Below are 13,891 nucleotides of genomic sequence, written 5' to 3'. Positions count from 1 at the left end.
GTGCAGACAAGCCAGCTGTCAGACGCCGGGCAAGGGGGTGACAGTCAGACATTGGCTTCTTACGCTCAAACATGGCCTTCACAGAAACTTGGCTGGTGGCAGATGACTGGGAATGGGAACAGGTGGTCAAGGTGGAAGGCGGAGTGGAGGGTGGTTCAGACGGGTCAAGGAGAGCAGAGGTAGAGCAGTAAGATGCTGGACCAGAAGGAGTGTGGCTTTTAGTTTGCCTGTTGCCTTTGAGGTGTTGCTCCCAAAGTGCTTTGTGCTTGCCGCTCATGTGCCTTCGCATAGAAGTTGTACCTATGTGGCTGTTGGGCTTACCAAGGCTCAGTTTCTGACTGCACTCATTGCAAATTACAATGCTTTTGTCAGAGGCACACACATTAAAAAAATCCCACACTGCTGACTTTTTGGAAGTGTGCGATCTGGCGGTAACAGTAGAAGTTGGCGGCATTGGCGGCAATGGCGGGTGCGTTGGCCGGCTGAACACAGGTGCCGATACATGTTGTTGCCCTACTGATCACTGCGGGCTGTCCTCCCTGCTTCTTCTAAGTCTTATTCTCCTACTGCCTCTCTGACTCTCCGTCTCTCCATCTGAACTACCCTCCTCTTGCTCTCTTCTACTAGGCACCCACAAAACATCAATCTCCTCATCATCATTCTCCTCAGATGCATCAATTTCTTCTGACACATCACAGAAGGAAGCAGCAGCGGGGACCTCCTCCTCATCACTCATTATGTCCATCACTGTCGTGTTCTCTGCCAGAATTAAATCTGGTGTAACGTCCTCATCTCCTTCATCTTCTTCTGGCAATAATGGTTGCGCATTACTCAGTTCAAGAAACTCATGGGAAAATAACTCCTCTGACTCCAGTGAAGAAGGGGCACCGGTGGTGGAGGAAGTGTTACGTGGGGTGGCCATAGCAGTGGAGGATGAGGAGGATGTTGTGGTAAAGTTAGAAACGGTAGAGGATGGGGTGTGCTGTGTAAGCCAGTCAACTACCTCTTCAGCATTTTGGGAGTTCAGGGTCATTGGCTTTTTAAAACTGGGCAATTTGCTAGGGCCACAGGATTGCATAGCAGCACGGCCCCTAGCACGGCCTCTGCGTGGCGGCCTGCCTTTGCCTGGCATTATTTTTAAAAAAACAACAACAACAAAAACTCAGTTGGTTTTTCTGGAAACGATAATACACACAGCTAGATGGCAGTTTGAAGAAAACAGTGTGCAAATAATGCCTACAAGATCAACGTATACACTACTACAGCGGTGGATACGGATTACGTAAAATATATGAATGCTGCTTGAAAAAAAGTAACTCAAGTGGTTTTTCTAGAGACGATAATATTATCAATATTTAGACAAAATGTGAACAAGCTCACACAGCTAGATGGCGGTTTGAAGAAAACACTGTGCAAATACTGCCCACAAGATCAACGTATACACTACTACAGCGGTGGATACGGATCTCGTAAAATTTATTATGGCTGCTTGAAAAAAGTCACTCCGGTCTTTTTTCTGGAGACGGTAATATTATGGATATTTAGACAGAATGTGAACAAGGTCACACAGCTAGATGGCAGTTGGTTGAATAACACACTGGGCAAAAAATGCCTACAGGGCAAATAATGCCTAAAAGGTCAACTTATACACTACTACAGCGATGGATACGGATTACGTAAAATATATTATGGCTGCTTGAAAAAAGTCACTCCGGTGTTTTTTCTGGAGACGGTAATATTATGGATATTTAGACAGAATGTGAACAAGGTCACACAGCTAGATGGCAGTTGGTTGAATAACACACTGGGCAAAAAATGCCTACAGGGCAAATAATGCCTAAAAGGTCAACTTATACACTACTACAGCGATGGATACGGATTACGTAAAATATATTATGGCTGCTTGAAAAAAGTCACTCCGGTGTTTTTTCTGGAGACGGTAATATTATGGATATTTAGACAGAATGTGAACAAGGTCACACAGCTAGATGGCAGTTGGTTGAATAACACACTGGGCAAAAAATGCCTACAGGGCAAATAATGCCTAAAAGGTCAATTTATACACTAATACAGCGATGGATACGGATTACGTAAAATATATTATGGCTGCTTGAAAAAAGTCACTCCGGTGTTTTTTCTGGAGACGGTAATATTATGGATATTTAGACAGAATGTGAACAAGGTCACACAGCTAGATGGCAGTTGGTTGAATAACACACTGGGCAAAAAATGCCTACAGGGCAAATAATGCCTAAAAGGTCAACTTATACACTACTACAGCGATGGATACGGATTACGTAAAATATATTATGGCTGCTTGAAAAAAGTCACTCCGGTGTTTTTTCTGGAGACGGTAATATTATGGATATTTAGACAGAATGTGAACAAGGTCACACAGCTAGATGGCAGTTGGTTGAATAACACACTGGGCAAAAAATGCCTACAGGGCAAATAATGCCTAAAAGGTCAACTTATACACTACTACAGCGATGGATACGGATTACGTAAAATATATTATGGCTGCTTGAAAAAAGTCACTCCGGTGTTTTTTCTGGAGACGGTAATATTATGGATATTTAGACAGAATGTGAACAAGGTCACACAGCTAGATGGCAGTTGGTTGAATAACACACTGGGCAAAAAATGCCTACAGGGCAAATAATGCCTAAAAGGTCAACTTATACACTACTACAGCGGTAGTAAAATAAAAAAAAGTAAAATAAAAAAAAAATGAATATTAAAAAAAAAAATTAAAGTTGGTGCTGCTGAACTACTAGGAGCAGCAGATTAGCACACCAGTCCCACTCCCCAACACTGCTAGACTAATAGCACTGGGCTCTTATAGTAGTAGTAGTAGTAGTAGTAGTAAAACAACAAAAAAATAAATAAAAGCAGTCCTTACAAGGACTACTGTTATTGCAGCAGTCAGCAGATGAGATCAGAAGCAGGACAGCTGCCCACTGCAGCTACATACAGAGCACTGCAGTAGAAGGTAGATTACTAGCCAGCAAAGCTACCTAAGCTTAAATGTCCCTCAAACCCCTGCAGACTTCTGTCCCTCCAATAACAGAGCAGTATCAAAACGATTACTAGCCAGCAAACTTTCAACTGTCCCTGAAATCACTAACAGGCAGCAGCTCTCTCCCTACACTATCTCTTCAGCACACACAGGCAGAGTGAAAAAACGCTGCAGGGCTTCGGTTTTTATAGGGAAGGGGAGTGGTCCAGGGGAGAGCTTCCTGATTGGCTGCCATGTACCTGCTGGCCTGGGGTGAGAGGGCAAAAAAAAGCGCCAACAATGGCGAACCCAAAATGGCGAACGTCGCGCGACGTTCGCGAACTTCCGGCGAGCGCGAACACCCGATGTTCGCGCGAACAAGTTCGCCGGCGAACAGTTCGCGCCATCTCTACCCACCAAATAACAATGGGTAGGAATAAAGAGATAAAGGTGTCTTTTGTGTTTGCTTCCCTTGCAGTACTACAGCACCGATCAGTTTTGTTTGCACTTACTTTAGACATTCCTTTGGGAAAGTGCATTTCTGCAGGTGAATTGCTGTTTTGCTTCATGTTTGCTCTGAGCATTCAGCACACAATGAGGCCAGTTTATAAAGTTTTGTATAGTGAGTTACAACAGAAAAAATGGTATGAAAGTTGGTGTAATATAACTGGCATGTAAAAGGCAGTGTAAAATAAGTATTTCTAAATATTTGTGTCATTAGGAAACCTATATGTCAAGTGAAATACAACATACACCCCCTGTCTTAAAGCCAAGCATCATGATGTTACATACAGGGTGTTTATTAATTTTTGTATTGTGTGTAGGGACCCATAAGTTTAATTTCCCTGATGGCTTGGATATCTCCTTCTAAATATTTCCCTTTGTTCCGCACCTGGGTGGGTTAGTATTTTCCATTAATCCAGGGAGAGTATGACTACTTCTTGTTTAGAGATTGGCAAGCCTCCACCCTCTGACCAAGGTGGATTTCTGTTAGGGAGCCTGACCCCAGTAAATAATTCCGGCCGTAATCTTTACAGAATTTGGAGAATGGGACTGCATGGATGAAGTTAGAAAGAAATAGGAAAGTGCCTGTGCGTTTTAGGAATATGAGTTAGACAGCTGTAGCTAGCAAGAGCAGCCATGAGATCCAGCTTGGGTTGATAGATGGAGGTAACTTTACCTGAGGAAAAACTGCCCTTAAAGTGAAGGGATCACAAAAATAACAGAGATTCAGCCAAGTATTTACTTCCTGAATATTGCTACTGGTTTCTAGCTGACACAGTGGTGCCACATTACTTCACTCTGTACTTGAATATTACTGGACCTCCAGAGTATTAATCCTGTATTGTAATTAAACGTTGCCTGTTTAAGAACCTCTGGTGCCCTTTTCATTTAATTCCAGCAACTGAGAGGTGTGTAGTTACACAAACATACTCCCTTCCTGCTCTTCCATGGCGAGGGACCAGCTGAGAAAGGGAGTCAACTGTTTTCATATATAATTAGCTCCCTCATGGCAAGCCATTTATTGGTACTCTCCCCATTCCAAAATTCCACCCTCCTCTCCACTGTTTTTCCCATTGTCTAAAATTGTTTGTACTAGGGCTAGGGTGTAAAATAATGGAATGAACTACAGAAATTGCATTGTGTAAAAAGAAATATACCAGCAGATTGTGGGTGTGTGGGTGGCAAGCCAATCTCTGCCCAGGGTTTTTCTCACTAGTAATGTAATTCCCCCTGGCATTTCATTGTTCATCCTGGCTCATTCCATCTGAAGTTGGTTGGCTGCTATATTTTATAAACCTGAATGCTTGGTATTAATAATAGGATATTCATGTTACACTACTTTTTATGACATTTTCTATGCATAAACAGCTTTATAAATATTATCTTCTAGCAACTAACTCGGGTGCTGTAAGCAGCCCGGCCAGCTACCATGGTCCCCTGTGACTGTGAACACACATGCATCGTTTCAGAGGGGAGGACAGGGGAGAGAGAGAAGAGCGACAGAGGGGAGGGGAGGGATGGGAGAGTGACAGATGGGAGGGACGGGAGAGTGACAGAGGGGAGGGGAGAGCAGCAGAGGGGAGCCAACATGGATTATGGCTCGGCAGAAGACTTTAACAGGTAACTGCCCAGCACCCCCTATTGTTGAGCCCTAGGCAGGTGGCTTTTCTGCCTACCCCTAGTACTGGCCATGCATAGATTGAGCATAGCATAGATACATCGTTTTTACAAATTGCTTTGATATGCACAATCATTCAAGAAAAGCAACAGGCAGAGGTGATAAAAACATCCCAAAATATATGTCTGATAGGAGTAGCAAATGGCCAGCCCTTAAACATTTAATTTCAGTTTTTACATTGTGCAGGTTAGTGGTACTTGGCCTAACCTAACTACCAGGAAGTTTATTTAGAAGAATATAACAGTTAGAAATTTGGAATTACAGAGTGGCAAGTATTGTAACTGGCCACTAGATCTAAAAAGTGTCCCGTATGGAGGGAGGTCTTGTGGTGTAACATTTCACAATGATAGCTACCTAATCTCAGAAATTTGCAATATTGCATATGCCAGTAGGGTGTCAGATGGAAGTCGTGTGGAGTAATATTTCACCATGATAGCTACCTAACCCAAAAAAAAAAAATCAATATTGCAGTAGGGTGTCTGATGTTGCTCCTTGAATCAAGTCTGTTCCATCTGAACAGGAATTGGTGTCATACTGGAGTTTTGTAATTGCTGATAAGAGTCTTGAATTTGTTAGGAATGACAGGCAGGATTTTGGTGGTTAAAGAAACTCTTTACCTCCAAAATGAATACTTAAGCAACTGATAGTTTATATCATATTAAGTGGCCTATTAAAGGATCTTACCCAACTGGAATATAGACAGGGTCGGACTGGACATGGGGGGGCCCACCGGGTAACTATACTCCGGGCCCCCCGTGCGCATGCGCGAACGTCTCGGCGCATGAAAGCGCGCATGCGCAAACGGGTCGCCGCACGCCAGCGCGCATGCGCGAACGTCTCTGCGCACGCTGGTGTGTATGCAAACGCCGGTGCGCATGCGCGAACACCAAAGCGCATGCGATACCGGCGCAACGATTAATTTTTATTTGGGTGCCAGAACATTGGGGGAGGGGGCTGGGCCGGCGGGGGCCCATGAAGGCCGGGGCCCACCGGGTATTTTCCTGGTTTCCCGCCGGCCCAGTCCGACGCTGAATATAGATGTCAGTAAATATTGCTCTTTTACCTTGAACCACCATTTTGTGATGGTGTGCTGCCACAGAGATCACCTGACCAGAAATACTGCAGCTCTCGCTGTAACAGGAAGAAGTGTGGGAGTAAGAGACAGAACTCTGTATGGTTTGTATGGGGTGCATGTATGGTTTGTAGGGGTGCACCAGGAATCGTAGGATCCTAGAGGGCAGCCCTTAGTTCTTAAAATGGCAATTTTCTATTTATTATTTACATGAAGCAGGATTTTACACATGAGCTGTTTCATGCAATATATTTTTATAGAGACCTACATTATTTTTGGGTATATTTTTCCTTTAATAGGTAAGACTGGGATTGGAAAAGGAGAGGAGGTCAGGATTTGGAAAGAAATTAGAAAGGGAAAGGAAGAGAAGACCTCTTTATCTGTTGGAAGCCAAGGATCATTGTCCGGCCCAAACTCCCTTTGAGTTTAGCCAAGTAGTGAAGTGCATAGGGAGGCCGGTTGTGTTGTCACAGCTTGCGGAGAAATGCTTGATAAGGGGTGGGGACCCCGGAGTCTGATACATGGACGTAAAAGTTAGATGGTAATCTTGTTGGACAAGGGTCCAAAGAGTATGGTGTATTAGGTTTGCCTGTTGCCACATCCCCATCTGACACTGCTCTGGAAGGTGGCTGGGATGGTGTGCAGCCATTTTGTTTTTTTTTAGTTGACAAGCATTATAATGGGGGTATAACGTGATATTGTTTCATGTTAATGGTTTACAATGTTGTCCTTGAATGTACTGTTTTTATGTTTTAATTTCCTTTTTTATTTTCTCTTAATAAAAACTGTAGACTGTTAACATCCCATCCTGCATGAAATAACTGTCTCGAAGTGGGTGAAGTGTTTGGGTAAAAATAGATAAATATGGGGAAATTATGCAAGGATGCCTGCCATATAGATGCTGCACAGTCAAGAAGAATTCTAGATTCTTAGATTATCTTCAGTATATTCTACTAATAATTATTTCATAAAACAGAAGACTTATCTTATAAAACATTATTATATTTAGTTAGGCTCAGAAAATGTACTGAACTGTCCCAAGCTGTTTAATTTCTAAAACAAATCATGGAATCTAAGCCAATTTCAGCAGCACTGAGATGTTGACTGAGATATAATTATTTTTTAAAGGTCATTTCTTTTCTTGCACAGTACGGTTACCAAGCGGCCGTGTCTTTGACCTGCGCTATTTTCCGAAAACACATTTCTGCATAATACATTGCCAGAAAAATAAATCATTTATTCTGCCTCTTAAAACTCACGAATGAGCTAACTGAATTTTACATTTTGAAATAGTGCAGTCAATATTAGAAAAAGGTTTATTCGGTCAACCAAGAAATGTATGAAGTTTTAAAGTTTTACCCATTAATAAAGTATAAATATGATACACTTTATATTAGTGTTAGTATTCGGATGATGATGAAAATCAATAAATTAAACATGTAATGACTCTTCAGAAAATGAAGTGGAGGGATAGAGTGTAATTAGATGTTATGAAGGTGTCACTGACTTCACTTGCAGTTCTAGTTCCCTAAACTGCTTTTGCCATGTCAATTTTGAATTAATGATAATAAAATGCTGATAGACTGCCATAACTAGAACTCTTTTCGGGACCCTAAACCTTGACAGAGATGCACTTTTAAATACATATATATTGAAATCTTGTGGGACCTATTATTTCCCTTGGCCTCTCTCCTCGTTCATTTACAACCATGAAAATTCTTGGTAAATTAACACTAAGGGGCCGATCACTATGGGTCGAATATCGAGGGTTAATTAACCCTCGATATTCGACTAGGAATTAAAATCCTTCGACTTCAAATATCGAAGTCGAAGGATTTAGCGCAGATAGTTCGATCGAATGATCGAAGGATAATTCGTTCGATCGAACGATAAAATCCTTCGAATCGAACGATTCGAAGGATTTTAATCCAATGATCGAAGGAATATTCTTCGATCAAAAAAAGTTTGCCAAGCCTATGGGGACCTTCCCCATACGCTAACATTGACTTCGCCAGCTTTTAGATGGCGAACTAGGGGGTCGAAGTTTTTTTAAAAGAGACAGTACTTCGACTATCGAATGGTCGAATAGTCGAACGATTTTTACTTCGGATCCTTTGATTCGAAGTCGTAGTCGAAGGTCGAAGTAGCCCAAAAAAACCTTCGAAATTCGAAGTTTTTTACCTTCGAATCCTTCACTCGAAGTTAGTGAATCTAACTTTAATTATTAGTTCGTTTTTTTTAAGATTTAACAGGAGGATTTAACAGGAGAATTCTACATAGATAATTTGTTCTATAATATATATGATAGTATTAGGAAAGTATTAGTAATTAGTATTCGTAAAAGTGGTATTTTATTTTCTAGATGGGTTCCGGTTCCCCAAAGTACATCCCATGAAGCCCATTAAGAGGTGGCACTGTGTTCATGAGGATTACGTTTTTCACGGTTAACCACTACTGCTGTGGAGGGTTCCCATGCTTGTCTATCTGCCAGGACATCAGCACCCTTTGTAACATGAGGCAAAATCCAATCTTAGAAGAAAAAGAGTTGTACCATTCACATTTCAATTGTGAACCCAGAGTTTTAAGAGTAGAGGGCTCATTTTCATTGGCAGAGACAGTAGACAACTTGCATTTTTCCATGCAGCGAGTTGCACGTTGCACATTTGAGTGTTGACCAATTGTGTGCCAAATCTCTAAAAAATTGCAGCCACTGGAAAATTTTGTTAACAAAGACAATTAGTTAAAGCCTACACCAAGACAGGCCAGATTCTACATAACTCCTGCATAGTGATCAGGGGCGTAACTACAGAGGGAGCAAACCTTGCAGCTGCAGGGGGCACAGGAAGTATAGGGGACCCCATGGGGGCCTTAATTAATGAGCAATTTCGAAATATATTAGTAAAACAGGGCAACCTCTGAATAGGTTGGGGGGGCCCTACAATTAATTTGCTCTGGGGCAAAGTAACATCTAGCTATGCCACTGATAGTGATGTCTTGCCAGGACCCTGCAAGGATCCTGCATAATAGAAAAAAATATGAAGTTCAAGGAGACTGAGATGTATAGTGTCCTCTGATATTGATACTGACGTCAAGGCTGAATATTGTGCTGCCTGAGATTACTGATGACACAGAAGAGAAAGATGTGCATTGTGATATCATTCCTTTCTGAACAACAGATAAAGCTCCACAATGTGTTTTTTTGCATTTGAAAGAGAGACTGTTTAGAATAGTTGTTGAACAGAGTCATGTAAAGTGATACCCATCCTGTGAGAGCGAGAGAGTATTGGAAGAATGGTTATGGAATGTCTTGTTATGTTGTGGACAGTACTTAAGCTCTACAGTATCTGGTCATTAAGATGATATTCAGAAAAGCTGATTGATGTTCAGAAATAAAGTATGGAGCTGTAGATCGCTCAGCCGCATTTGACACTGTAGATCACCCTCTCCTCCTCCAGTCCCTCCTTTCGCTTGGCCTTCGTCACACAGCCCTGTCCTGATTCTCTTCTTACATCACCAATCATTCCTTCAGTGTCTCCTACAATGGAGTATCATCTTCTCCCCTACCTCTTTCTGTTGGAGTTCCTCAAGGCTCTGTCCTGGGACCATTACTATTCTCCCTCTATACTTCCTCCCTTGGCAAATTAATCAACTTGTATGGTTTCCACTACCACCTCTATGCTGACGATACTCAGATCTATCTCTCATCTCCTGATCTCAACCCAGAACTCCTAACTCGCGTCTCCTCCTGCCTGTCCGCTATCTCTACCTGGATGTCGCAACGCTACCTTAAATTAAACCTCTCTAAAACTGAAATGGTTCTCTTTCCTCCAACTAACACCAGTATCATCCCCGAAGTATCCATCATAGTTAACAAATCCACTTTCACCCCCTCTCCCCAGGCCCGGTGCCTTGGGGTTATCCTAGATTCTGCCCTGTCATTCACTCCTCATATCCAGTCACTTATTAAATCATGTCACTTCCACCTAAGGAACAAATCCAAAATACGATCATTTATCACCCAAGACGCTGCCAAAATTCTTATTCACTCTCTCATCATATCATGTCTAGACTACTGTAACTCTCTTTTAACTGGCCTTCCCCTCCAGAGACTGTCATCTCTCCAGTCCATAATAAACACTGCTGCGAGGCTCATACACCTCAGCAACTGCTCCACCTCTGCCTCGCCATTCTGTCAATCCCTGCACTGGCTTCCATTACCTTTTAGAATCAAATTCAAATTAATGACACTGACTTTCAAAGCACTTCATAACTCTTCCCCACCCTACATCTCTGAACTCATCTCTATATACTCACCCAACCACTTACTACGCTCCTCTACTGACCTGCTACTCAACTCCTCTCATTACCTCCTCACATGCTCGCATTCAAGATTTTGCAAGGGCTGCACCCCTCCTCTGGAACACTCTCCCACGGTCTGTCCGACTTTCTCCCAACCTTTCAAGAAATCTCTTAAAATGCACTTCTTTCGACAAGCCTACCCTCACTCAGCTTAACTACCAAATGCAACACCACATACAGTACCACATTTCTAACCCACTTAATTTGATCTTGCCCACTCCCACACCTTGTGTATTACTCCCTTCCTTTTAGAGTGTATGCCTATGCATAGGGCCTTCCTCACCTTTTTGTACCTGTATTGATTGTGATGAATGTAACTCCATGTGTTCTAAGTATATAATTCATGTTATTTAGTTGTATAATCACATTTACTTTACAGTGCTATGCAATATGTTGGCGCTATATAAATACATGTTAATAATAATAATAAATAAAAATAGAATGTACTGTTTTTCAGAGACCATATACAAATAGAAGGGAAATAGGAAGACAGGGGCAATTCTTAAATATACTATTGAGCTGGGATGGCAGATTGATGGCTTCATGAAGTCAAACGTATACTCATGGCCACAGGTCCCTCTGTCATCCCCAAAAGATGTGAAAGACTGTGGAAAACTGAGCCTGTGGAAGCACTCTGTTTAAGGGAAGATAAATTATTTTAGATACAGACCTCTAGATCTCTAGATTTGATTGTGAAGGTGTTACCAGACTGTCCAAGGAGAGAGTAGATATCGCATTCTTAGTGCCAAGGCCCCTGTTGCTGCCAGCAACACTTTTGCAGCTTCTAGTTGCTGACCTGCCAGCCATGGAAGTGCCAGCATTAATACAAATGCCCACTTGCCATTTTGTAAAAGCAAACCCACTGATCCCATTCAGGGGAACACGGAGGAAAGAAACCTTGAAAAACTTAGTCTAGAAGTAAGGCTTGGACTGGTTTCTTTCCAGACCAGAGAAGCAGATCTATCATCTAGCAAGCACCTTGAATTGGAATGCAATACCATGTAATAAGGAGCCTGAGTAAACTACCATTTGAAAGTCATTGAGGGACATACTGTATATTATAGGCTTATAACCTACAGAGAGGATTATGACAAGACTAGGTCCTATTTAGTACCTGCTATACTGGCTATGAGGAATGCACTTGGGCGTAGGTAGCATTACTTTACAGGTTATATGTTGGAATGGGTCTGTGTTGCACAAACTGGACAGTCTTTTAAGTTAATTAAGAGGAGTGTTTCTTTAAAAGTATTTTGGTTCATGCTAAGACAATGTGCCCTATTGGTGTAACATTGTAATAAATGCCAATTTCAAGTTCCTTTGATATATAGGTAATCATTAATACTTGTGTATTAGTATTTTCCCCATTTCCAAATGGGGTGCCCATTCTCCCCAGGGTTGTACACTGGACCCCAAATAGATGTGGTCACTGCACAGCTGTGTACTGGATCTCAGTCTCTACCACTTCTACCAAAGCCAGTTCCCAGGTCTACATGACCAGAAGCAGGTCAGTGTCCTGAGTAAAGGGTGACATATTGTAGATACACTACTTAATTTAAAACAAGTAATGTATCAGTTGATGACCATTTAACTACTAAATTATACCCCTAAAATAAGCTATTTCATTCTAGGTTTTTTTCTTTTAAAAACATTTGCAATGAAACAAATATTTGGACGTTGGTTAAACTGAACTGAATCAAAATCTGCGTGGGACAGTTACTTTTATGCTCACACAAAATGCAATTGAAAAGGGGGTGTTTATACTGATCTTATTTGTAATTTGCCTTTAGCTATTATTAAACTTTCACTGCTTTATATTTGGTGCCTTATGTGATCTAAAGGGTCATTTGTAAACAGCGGGGCAGGGCACAAAACAACAGGTGCCAAGTCCCCATGTTTTCTCACTTTTGCACCAATGAGATGCATAGAGCAAACACAAGTTCTAGGTAAATGAGCACTAAGGAGTGTAATTTTGGGCTCTATCACTTTCATTTCAAATGAGAGCTATTGTGGCAATGCTAACTTGTCAGCAATTGCAAATGTTATTGGCTGCCTATGAGATGTAAGTAGAAGATGACACTAGATGGCACCATCATACCTTAAAAAGTTATCTACTGGTAGCAGTTTGTTGTCCCAGTGCATTATTCTGTCTTTGAATTGTCTTTTATTTAAGATTATACAAGCAGCAATACAAAAATAATAACGAGATTTTTATTTAAGTAGATTCTGAACTGATTTAAAAAATATGTAATCTATTTCCACCTCTATCAAAGTCACCCTCATAAGTAAGAGCTGCTTTTATATAAAGGAAGATTCAAACTCCCTTTCAGTGAGATAAATTCTGGTTTGAATGTCCAGTCATTTCCCCTCTCCGAATTATGTCTATGTGATCCATAATGATATTTTTGAGTGGATTTCCTTCCTTTGTTCTGGAAGTTGTATTTCAGGAAATGGTTTTTCCTTCTGTTGATTTGTAAATGCAATATGTTTTAGCTTTAGGGAGACTTACTGGGGAATGTATTTAAAGCAAACCAATTCGCACCAATAAGAATACAAATCCATATCTCGCGTATTGTATTGTAATATTGTTCCTTAAACTGTTACTACATTGCGAATTTTAATTGCGCACTCTAAAGAAGTGCTTGAAGGTGTCATAATCTTTTGGAGCAAACACAACGACTTTTTCAGTAAAAAGTTTTATTACACTGACTGGGCATTGGCGCAAATTATAAAATTTGCAAACGGTCTCCCACTGTTGGAAGTGGCCGCTAAACAGTTTCCAGGTTCGCAAAAGCTATATTAAATTCACGCAAAGCAAAATTTGTTCCCGCAAAGACATAACTTAGTTTTTCCGTTACGACTTTTATTACATTCCCCTGTTTGTCTTTAGCATAAATCTTTATGTATATATTCTAAACTGCTGAACATTGAGCAGGTATGATTGTTCTCTCACCTATTTCGAGTCACTTTATTCAGAGAATAAACATCCTCGGTTTGTTAAAATAATACTTACATAACAGAAACCAAAGTTTGTAGCCGACAGGAGAGAAACAGTCATTTAAGGACAGATGTCAGATACATAGGTAAGACATTATACCGCAAGTTGCAAAGCTTCCTGATTTTCTGTTTCCTCCATGTTCTGTTACTGGCATCCATTAAAGTGGACCCGTCACCCAGACACGAAAATCTGTATAATAAAAGTCCTTTTCAAATTAAACATGAAATCCAATTTCTATTTTTTATTAAAGCATTCATAGCTGCTGTAAGCTCATTTAAACATCTC

The sequence above is a fragment of the Xenopus laevis genome, chromosome 5L (genome assembly GCF_017654675.1).
Source record: "Xenopus laevis strain J_2021 chromosome 5L, Xenopus_laevis_v10.1, whole genome shotgun sequence".
In the NCBI taxonomy this organism is placed as follows: Eukaryota; Metazoa; Chordata; class Amphibia; order Anura; family Pipidae; genus Xenopus; species Xenopus laevis.
Note: the sequence above shows the minus strand (reverse complement) of the source record.